This window comes from Olea europaea, chromosome 17 (genome assembly GCF_002742605.1).
Source record: "Olea europaea var. sylvestris chromosome 17, O_europaea_v1, whole genome shotgun sequence".
NCBI lineage: Eukaryota > Viridiplantae > Streptophyta > Magnoliopsida > Lamiales > Oleaceae > Olea > Olea europaea.
The window spans coordinates 14,788,439-14,798,995 of NC_036253.1; the positions used below are offsets into that span (position 1 = coordinate 14,788,439).

General features: G+C 37.1%; 1 pseudogene; it reads right to left on the reverse strand.

The window, feature by feature from the left end:
• Window positions 1-793: 793 nt before the first annotated feature.
• On the reverse strand, window positions 794-7,835 carry LOC111365268 (annotated as a pseudogene).
• Window positions 7,836-10,557: the final 2,722 nt, after the last annotated feature.

A 10,557-nucleotide genomic window follows, 5' to 3' on the forward strand; every position in this document is an offset into this window, starting at 1 on the left:
AAGTTTCCCCAGGCCCACTTCTGATATTCTCGGGGCCTGGGTCCCGAACTCTCTTCTTCCCTCTCTTCTGCCCTGGAGCTCGAGCTTGAGGGGCCTTTGACTTTTTGGTCACGGCCTGTCTGAGGGCTGAAGGATCAAAAGTCATCTCTGCAAAAAAGAGCAAGTCATTAGAACGAGCACAATTATAAGTTCAAGGACAGATCAGTAAAGAGGAAGGTAAAAAGGTCCTACCCTCAGTGCCTTTCACATCCGCGAGATCGAGAACGTCATCCCCGAGGATGTCATCTATATCATATACAAGAGGCTCGAGGTTCTCTAACATTACCCTATGCCTCTCTAAAGATTCAAAATAGGCCTGGCCTTCACAAAATCGAGGAGTGTCGGGCAAAACCAACCTAGGGCTAAAAGGAAGGTCGCTATCCTGAGGTATAACATAAAACCACTTTTCTTTCCAACCTTTTAAAGAACTGGGCATCCTCGGTAATCTAAATCCTCCTCGGGATGAAAGGTAAGCAAAGCAACTATATTGAGAAAGCTGTTTCAGGTCGAACACCATCCTACAGAGATCGACGTATGGGTTAATTCCTAGGTATCTACAGGCTATAAAGAAATAGGTAAGCATCCTCCACCCATTTGGCACGAGCTGTCCAGGGCTCATATTATGCTCGACCAATAAGGCCACAAAAAAGGGATGCAGAGGCCATCGAAATCCCCTCTTAAGTGAGTCCCTAAAAATCACGAACTCTCCATCCCGAGCAAAGGCCATCCTATCCTCTACCCCTAGGCTCTTTCTTTTAATAAGAGTGAAATGGACATTCACACAGAGAACTTGAAGTAACTTGATCATGAAACTTATCTTGATTAAAGTTACTGATATCATTATTAAGAGCACCAAGAATCGAAAAGATGGAAGATACACCCACGTCAAGAGAGAAGAAAAAATAATGAACAGTAAATCAATATCTCCATTACCTGGGATTTTTAGCTCCCTTTCCAACTTTGCTTTGGATAAGTCATACTTCCCTTTTCGGACGACAAAAAGCAGCCAATAGATCAAAAGAGAGGCCTCAAGCATTAGGCCAACATAGCTCCACCAACCCCAAAAAGTTGTGACCCCAATTTCTTTGATAGGAGCTCAATATCTTCTCAAGGAGAGAGAACATCTGATGAGGAAGGGAGAACTTGGCTTCATAATTCACCAGAGAGGCAGAGAGCACTAGATCTGAGTAGCAACTTCTTCTAGTCTCTTCCATAGTGCTAACTCACGATGTTCTTCTTGTTCTCCTGCCCCAGCTTTCATTTCCTCATACTGTCTCTGACACTTCTCAAACAGTTTAGCGTACATCTCCAGGAACATTTTTCGGACATTGGAGCTCAGACCGAGGATTGCCTGATTCCAATGACCTCGTATATCTCTTCTAATGAGTCAAATATTATTGGTAGGATAACATGTCGGTTCTCTGCAATCAAGTTCTCAATGTGCTCATTGTTCCATCAGAAAAGAGCCCTTTCAGCCACCTGTCACATAGCATGAGCAAAAATTTTCAAAGCTAAAGACAAATCATGATGAAAGGAATAAAAACTCGAAAGCATGATCTGCACGGCCAAAAAAAATTTGCACATGTTCTCAAAGGCACTTCCAATATTCACTAACCAATTTGAGAAGTAAAAGGCCAAAAAATAAAAGAACAACGAACTTCCACATACACCACACTATATCATATCAATTTGAATCATGTTTCATATTCAGCATCTTGAAAGAAAAAAACTGCATGGTGGTGCATACATTATTTATAAGCAATTTTTAGGAGGAAGCATTTGTTAAAAACATAAGCTTTGGAGCATAATCCTTGTACCAATATAAGACGTAGCGAACTGAACACTTCATGAAATCTGTCATATCACTAAGTTTCTCAAGTAAAGCATACAATTAATGGACAGTTATTAAATCAAATTTACTTGATAAGCATGTCAGCAATGGCAGGCGACACTGGATTGAATGAACAATGAATGGTACTGTGCCACTGTGCCCATGCTGGGGAAATAGTGGGAGTTAGTGCGCTTGACATTAGACCTCCGCCGTCTAGCTGGGTTATTCAAAAAATTCTGGATTTTAGCAAGATGGTGGGTGTCTCTTGTGAAGGATGTGAAACTAGGCTATTGCAATTATTTGAGGAATTGGAGGCTAGTACGGGACAGGTGATGGGTACACCAGGTGGGAAGACAAGAAAAAAAGGTGACCGTGAACTCAAGCGGTTCAAATGCTTAGTCAATTATGACGTTAAGGGTGGCAATTCAAGGAGAGGATTGATGGAGAAGGATAATGGAGTGTTAAGATGATCCCAAAAATAATTAGCTTGAAAGTGAGGGGGCTCAACGAAGCTGGAACAAGATTAGGTATTCAAAATCTGTTACGGGGTTGGAGGGCTGACCTTGTATGCTTTCAAGAAACAAAGTTGGAGGTTGTTTCAAGGCTATTGTGAGTAGTCTATAGGAGGGACAGCATGTCAGGCATCAATATGTTGGGTCATCTGGGTCTTCAGGAGGTTTGTTAGTCATGTGGGATATGAGGATTTTTAATATGGAAGAGATCAGTGAAGGGCTATTTTCTCTATCTCTTTTGTTTAGAAATACTGAAAAATAGTTTTCGTTGGATGTTCATAGAAGTTTATGGGCTAATACTGATGAGAGTAGATGTGGATTGTGGGATGAGTTGGCTGGTATGATTTCTTGATGGGACCTTCCAACGTGTATTGAGGGAGATTTCAATGTGGCTCGATTTCCCACTGATATGTCTAGTGGTAGGAGATTAACAGGGCAATGGAGGATTTATTAGATTTTATCAGGGATAATATGTTGGTAAGCATGCCTTTGATTGGAGGAGACTTGGTCATCTAATCAGTATCAACCTGTTTTATCTCGAATAGATCGATTTCTGATTAGTGAGGAGTGGGAGGTCAAATATCCAGAGGTCACTCAGAGGAGATTGAGGAGGGTATTATGATCATTTCCCTATTTTGTTATCGGGGAATGTGATGTATAGTGGAAGAAGGCCTTTTAGATTTGAAAAGATGTGGCTTAAAGTAGATGGCTTTAGGAAGCGAGTACGAGATTCGTGGGCATCTTATGAATTCGGAGGGTCTCCCAGTTATGTATTGGATCAGAAATTAAAAGCTTTGAATAGGGATCTAAAAAGGTGGAATGAGGAGCTGGTGGGTGACATTAATTGGCGTAAAAATTAATGTATTCTAGAAATAGAAGAACTGGATAGGCGAGAGGTGGGTCGAGGATTGGATGGGGAGGAGAGGGAGAGACGTGGAGTGTGAAGGGAAGAGTCAAAGAGACTGGTGGAGATGGAAGAGATTGCCCGGCGCCAAAAATCTAGGGTTACATGGTTGAAGGAGGGGGACAAATGCACCAAATTTTTCCATAGAGTCACTAATTCTAACAAACGCAACAACTATAACACCTTGTTGGGGGTTGATGGGATTACTTATGAGGATTCGTAGGATATTGGGAATCAGATGGTGAGATTTTATCAAAATCTCTATCGGGAATAATTTGACTGGAGACCAAAGGTGGATGGACTGGACTTTTCTATCATGGATGAGGATGCTAGTTGGTTAGAGAGACCATTTACAGAAGATGAAATCAAGGATGTGATTTTCATTATGAATGATGATAAGGCACCAGGACCAGATGGCTTATCATTCGCATTTTATAAGGTTTGTTGAGAGGTGGTGGGATCAGACATTATATATGTTCTTATTTTTTTTTTAGTACAGCATGTTCCTAAGAAGTTCAAATGCTACATTTATTGTGCTGATTTCAAAGAAACTAGGAGCAGTTGACATTAAGAATTTTCGCCCTATTAGCTTAGTTAATGGGGTGTACAAGATTGTCACGAAGATCCTGATGAATAGATTGAAGAAGGTGCTGGAAAAATGGTCACTAAGAGTCAGAATGCTTTTGTGAAAAGGAGACAGATTTTGAATTCTATGCTTATAGCGAATGAATGTGTTGATTCTAGATTGCATTTGGGGATGCCAAGAATGTTATGTAAACTCGATATTCAGAGGGCTTATGATCATGTGGACTGGGGGTTCCTTTTGTACATGCTCAGGTGATGTGACTTTGGGAAAAAGTGGTATAAATGGATTCAATTTTGTATCTCTACCATTTCATTCTCAGTTTTGGTCAACGACAATCCGGAGGGTTATTTTCAAAACAGTAGAGGTTTGAGGCAAGGGGATCCCTTGTCTTCGTTGCTGTTTGTGATTATTATGGAGGCAATTAGCATGATGCTTGACAAAGCTGTGGAAGTAGGATTGATAAGAGGCTTTACGGTTGGACACTTACAGGTTTCTTATTTGTTATTCGCAGATGATATACTTATCCTTTGTGATGCAGATAATGAGCAATTTAGAAACTTGTGTCGACTACTTCTATGCTTTGAAGCGGTATCAGGATTGAAGATTAATTTAAGGAAATCTGCGGCCATTCCAATGGGAGAGGTTGCTAAGGTAGATGAGTTGGCCGATATATTGAGTTGTAGGGTTGCACAGTTGCCCATGTCATATCTTGGGCTCCCTTTAGGGGCAAGGTTTAAAGTAAATATATTTAGAATGGAATTGTTGAAAGGGCGGAGAAGAGGTTAGTGGGGGTGGAAGCGTATGTACCTTTCGAAGGGAGGCCACCTTACTCTGATTGAATCTACTTTGTCTAATCCCAACTTATTTCTTGTCACTATTTCTTATTCATGTTACAGTGACAAATAGATTAGAGAAGATTCAAAGGGAATTTCTTTGGGCAGGGCTAGAGGGAGAGAAGAAATTTCATTTGGTTAATTGGAGTGTAGTTGGTTCTCCTGTAAGGATGGGGCCTTGGATTAAGGAGCCTTGTTCTATTTAATAAGACTTTATTGGGCAAGTGGTTGTGGTGATTTGGAGTAGAGAGTGAGAGTTTTTGGAGATAAAATCATAGGAGCGAAGTATGGTATGACAGAGGGGGTTGGTGCTCGATCGATGGTTGTAAATCTTATGGGTTGAGTTTGTGGAAGTATATCCGACGAGGATGGAATGACTTTCGAGAGAAATTGACTTATGTGGTGGAGAATGGCAATCGTATTAGATTTTGGGATGATTGTTGATGAGGAGATCATCCGCTAAAGGCACAATTTCCTTCTTTGCATCGCATTGCTTTGGAGCCTTCTGCTGTGGTAAATAATGCACTAGCCATACATAATGGAAGTTACAGTTGGAATATTGCCTTTGAGAGGGGTTTGCAGGATTAGGAATTGGATGATTATGCATTGTTTTTAACCTCCTTTTACAAGGCGCATATTCAAGTAGAAGAGGGTGATCGGAGCAGGTGGAAATTGGCACGAGATGGTATTTTTTCAATTCGCACTTATTTTAGATCCATATTGGGATCGACGGAGAGTTCATTTCCCTAAAAGATGGTGTGGCAATGTAAACTGTCTCCACATGTGGCTTTCTTGTTATGGACGATTGTGAGGAGGCAAGCGTTAACAGTGGATAATCTTAAAAAAAAAAAAAGGTTTTTATATTACCGATGGTGTTTTATGTACAAGAGAAATGGTGAAACAATTGACCATTTGTTTCTCCATTGTGACGGTGTTCGGTGGTTGTGGAACTATATTCTAGCTTCCCAACATTTGGATTGGGTGTTGCCTAGGCGCATAGAAAACGTGTTGCGGGCATTGAAGAGAAAATTTCAAGATAATGATAGTAGGCTTGCGTGGAATCTTATTCCAGGATGTATTGTATGGTGTGTATGGAGAGAAAGGAATAGCCGATGTTTCGAAGACCAAACAAGAACAATAGAGCAAATTAAAGAATTGTTTTATGACTTTATATACTTGGTTTAATGCTGCAACTACTAATCACATAGAAGGGCTGCCAAATTTTATGTCTTTTCTTTCTTGTTTAATTTGATAATACACCTCTCATGCATTACTTGATTACTTATCAAAAAAGAAATTATAATCCAGGTCATTTTGTGAATTAATTGATATAGCTTTTTTACCTTTTACTTCATTTGTGAGCAACTGAAAGATGAAATTACGCATTAAAGGGATTCACATGTTAGCTGGAAGGATTACCAATAAATTACATACATTATATACAATTTGCTTATCACTATCAGTATAATCACAATTCAGCAAAGCAAATTCTTAAAAGTTAAAACTGAAAGAGACGCCAGTGCACTAAATCTGAAAAGTGCAAATACCAATAATATTTTCTCTTGATTACCAAAAAAAATAAAGGAGGAACATCACCTTTTCTAGAAATAAAGTGAGGTGGGGGAAAGCAGAGACGATGGTCTTTTTTTTAATCAAGTTAGGCGGGTCCACGGATATGATGCTCAGAACGAGATTCCGTTCTATGATTGTGGATTGACAACAAAAAAAGTCTCAATTTAGGCATGTCACAGATTTCTTATAAAACAAAATTAATAACTTATTTCAGATTTTTGCAGTGTCTCAATGTATAACTTTTTATATCACCAATCAAAGAAGCTGAGAAAATTATGTGGAATTTAATGAAATACTCATTAGCCAACATGGAGATTGATTTATGAAGTTATACATTATTAATCCAGGACAATGATTTTATGGAAATTTACATTGTACGAATTCATGACTTAAAGCAACAAATATAACCATATGGTACCAAGCAATAAGAATCTCAAACCTGGAAATGCGAGCTGTTTAAGCATCGTCCAATTTATCTAAACAGAGGAACCATGCAGCGTTGGAGTTCTGCAGACTATGCAACCTCCAATATTTCTTCTAGTTCTCCTAAGAAGAAAACCTCCTTACCACAATTTGTAACTGGCCAGTATTTCAACATCCCCCGAATGACAGCATCTGTCAACCTGTAATCTTTCTCAACAAATAGCATTATATAATAGGACAACTGCTGATGATATGATGTAACACATTTGGCCTTCTGAAGTAGGATAAGTGCTCGTACAAGGAACAACTTGTGCTCTTCTTTCATTGGCAGTCTATTTATAATACTTTTAAGAATTTCTAATAGCACACCAATCCCATAGTACCTCTCTATCTCAAATAAAAATTGATAAAATATGTTGTTTATTGCATTCCTTATGAAGGGTCGATGAACCATAAATCTCTCATATAGTCGATGAAGAATAGTCTTCAAGTACTCCCGCTCTCTCATATTTTCTGAATCAAACAAATTGAGCAATTTCAACACAAATGAGTGATCCAGATATTTCTTCGAAACCTTAGTGTTCGTATCAGATGAAACCACATATCTCAAAAGTAACTTATATTGAAGTTGTAAGTGAGGCCATAGAGGATCCATGAACATCTCATCCTCCTTTTGATCTCTTCCCTCCAAACCTGTATCATGCGGTGAAGGTGGCAAACATCGGAATATATTGATGGATATCATCTTAACCAACTCATCCTATATTATCTCATTCATTTTACACGATCCCTTCTGCACCAAATCAACAAGCTTTGCAAGGGTTTGCCTCTTGATCTCCTTTTCACGTGCATATTTCATCGTATCCGAGAAATCAAACGTAATGCAACAATTCTGAAGTTTCCTGATGAACACTTCATGTCGGTCTGACAATTGAACATCCTTCAACATGGGCAAGACTTTGACTACTCCAGGGTGTGGGATAGACACTTGAGTCGGGGATTGTGGTGGAGCAGCCAACAATCTGGATGTGTGATTCACAGTCACATCTGGAGCTGCTGTAGTTAGTATTGGAGGTTCAATAGCTTACGATTTATAGGGCTTTCGTTGCCCTCTTTTCATTATTTTGTTAAACATCACTTTTTCCCAATTAAACCGAGCCACTGACCAGTCTGTCACCTATTCCATCGTCACGACCCTTGTCTAGTATATCAATATATATACACACATAAAGATAGCTTAGACCTTCCCCATATATGACAAAGGTTTGGTGGACCTGCCCCCCAGGGCACTTCTCCACTGACAAAGGACGGACGCTGTCAAACCTGGCAGAGTAGAGGTCGTGAGTTCGAAACATGGGGCTCTTGGAAGGCAAGGATTTATTCTTGGAAGGCAGGGGAACATTTGGAAGGCAAGGATTTATTCTTGGAAAGCAACCCCCCCCCCCCAAATTGAAAACAATAAAAAAACACTCAGTCTTACACCAACACTAGTAATACTAAGTCCTAGTTATCTCCTGCCCCCTAGGGCACTTCTCCACTGGCAAAGCACGGACGCTGTCAAACCTGACAGAGCAGAGGTCGTGAGTTCGAAACATAGGGCTCTTGGAAGGCAAGGATTTATTCTTGGAAGGCAGGGGAACATTTGGAAGGCAAGGATTTATTCTTGGAAGGCAAGTGGGAACTTGGAAGGCAAGAATTATTCTTGGAAGGCAAGGTGCAACTTGGATTGGCTTGCTTGACACTTTGTCAGACCAGGTGGGGAGCGCTCGGACCCTGGCCAGTCGGAGGCACATCCTGCGATTAATCGGACTGTGTGAAGAGGGGCCGGATCACAGACCCAAGGATTAGTCAAGAATTGGACACCTTGTAAAAAAAAAAAAAAGTCCTAGTTATCTCCTATAGTTATTCTTATATCCATCAAAGCACATAATGTAAAATATTTGAAACCGGGAAATGGGAGGAAATAAATAAATGTACGAACTATGAACGGTTATACATGTGAAAACAAATATCATACATTATAAATTGTATAAGCATAAAGTGTATGTACCTTAAATTGGGTGTGTGAATTGATCAAACCAAATCGAAATCTGGAAGAATTAAGCCATGAATGATAGATTTGAAATCCGCATATACACCAAGGATACACGGATATCCGAAATGGGAGGGAGGGAGGGAAGGGATTATCGAGGCAGCCTTTTTTTCCCTCTAATTTTTATTTTTTTTGTAAAATGTAAGATTATTAGTATTAAGAGGTGAATAACAATTATACCCCGTATCCCTAAAAATTATTGTTGTTGTATCCTTAATTATGTCATATAAATACATGATTTTGGTTCTTAATAAAACACACACAAGTCTATTGACTTCTTTCTGTTTTCTTCATTTTTATAACACGTTATCAGCGCGATAGCTTAATTTTTTAAAATTTAGTAAATGTAATAATTTTTATAAGTATAAATATTTATCACGTGTACTAAAATTAATTTTGTAGCATGTAAAATATTTCAATATACATATACATCATAACAAGGTTGCTTATTCTTCTCTACCTTTCATCGACATGCATATTAATTCTAATTCACGTTTGTATGTTTAATCTAAACACATATTAATTCATTTTTTTTATTCATATACGATCATTTTTTTCACATATTATTCAGTATTAGTTCTGTCTTTTGAATCTGTTATATATTAGTTATATCTTTAATTTCTATATATGTGAAACTTATATAGATGCTTAGTATCTTTTGTATGTATGTAAAAGATTTAGCCAATTTTGTTAACTTCTATGGGCAGAGATTCTTTTTCTTAATGCATGTTTGGTAATTAATTTTTCTATATGAATTCATATCATGTTTATATGACAATTAAATATTTTTAGATATTATTTTATGAACTTCAAATTAAGAATTTATCATCTTGTTGTTCCAAAAATAGCACAATATTATAATTAATATTGCAGAAAAATATTAATTGTATATCTATCTATTATAAATAGTTCGTTGTTACTCCTGAAGTAGAATAACATTATTAATATTCTAAAAGAATATTATTTGCTTATAAAGAGCATGATATTACAAGTTCTATATTCCAAAAAAATATTGACTCAATACTCCTGAAGAGCATAATTTAAATTATAGTTATTTTCAACGAATATAATGTTGATGTTCTCGAAAAAACGCAACACATGTTATATAGATATTCAAGAAGAATATTTCATTGTTATTCATGTAAGGAATAAATTTTATTATTTAGCTCGAAAGGTAAAATGAATTGTTAATGTCAATATTTCAGAAGAATATTGTATTTATACTCTGGAAGATTATATGTCTCCTTATGTTCCAAAAGAAAGCACATTTTATATATAAAAAAAATATTAAAAAAAAAGTTGCTTTGATGTTCCTGAAGAAACACAATGTTATTAATATTTTAAAAAATAATATTAATTGCTCCAAAAGAATATGATATTATAATTTCAATATTCCAAAAGAATATTGATCAATTATATGTAAAATCACGAATCAAATTACTTTATTTATTTATGTGTCAATTTTTCTGCATAAATATTTAGATATTGATGTTCTTGTCAGATTTTATTGCTCTTAAAGAGCATAATGATATAAGATCTAACATAAATTTATGTTTTAAATCCTGAAGAGTAAATCCTTATATAATTATTACTGTAAATAATAATATGTTATTGCTCTTGAAGAACATGACATTAAAATTTTTCATATTTCAGAAGAATATTGATCCATTGTTCTTAAAGAAGTAATAGTAAATATAATGTGATCTCAAAATAGCACATTATAATTTTCATTAATATTCTAGTTAGATTTTACTCGCTCTCGAAA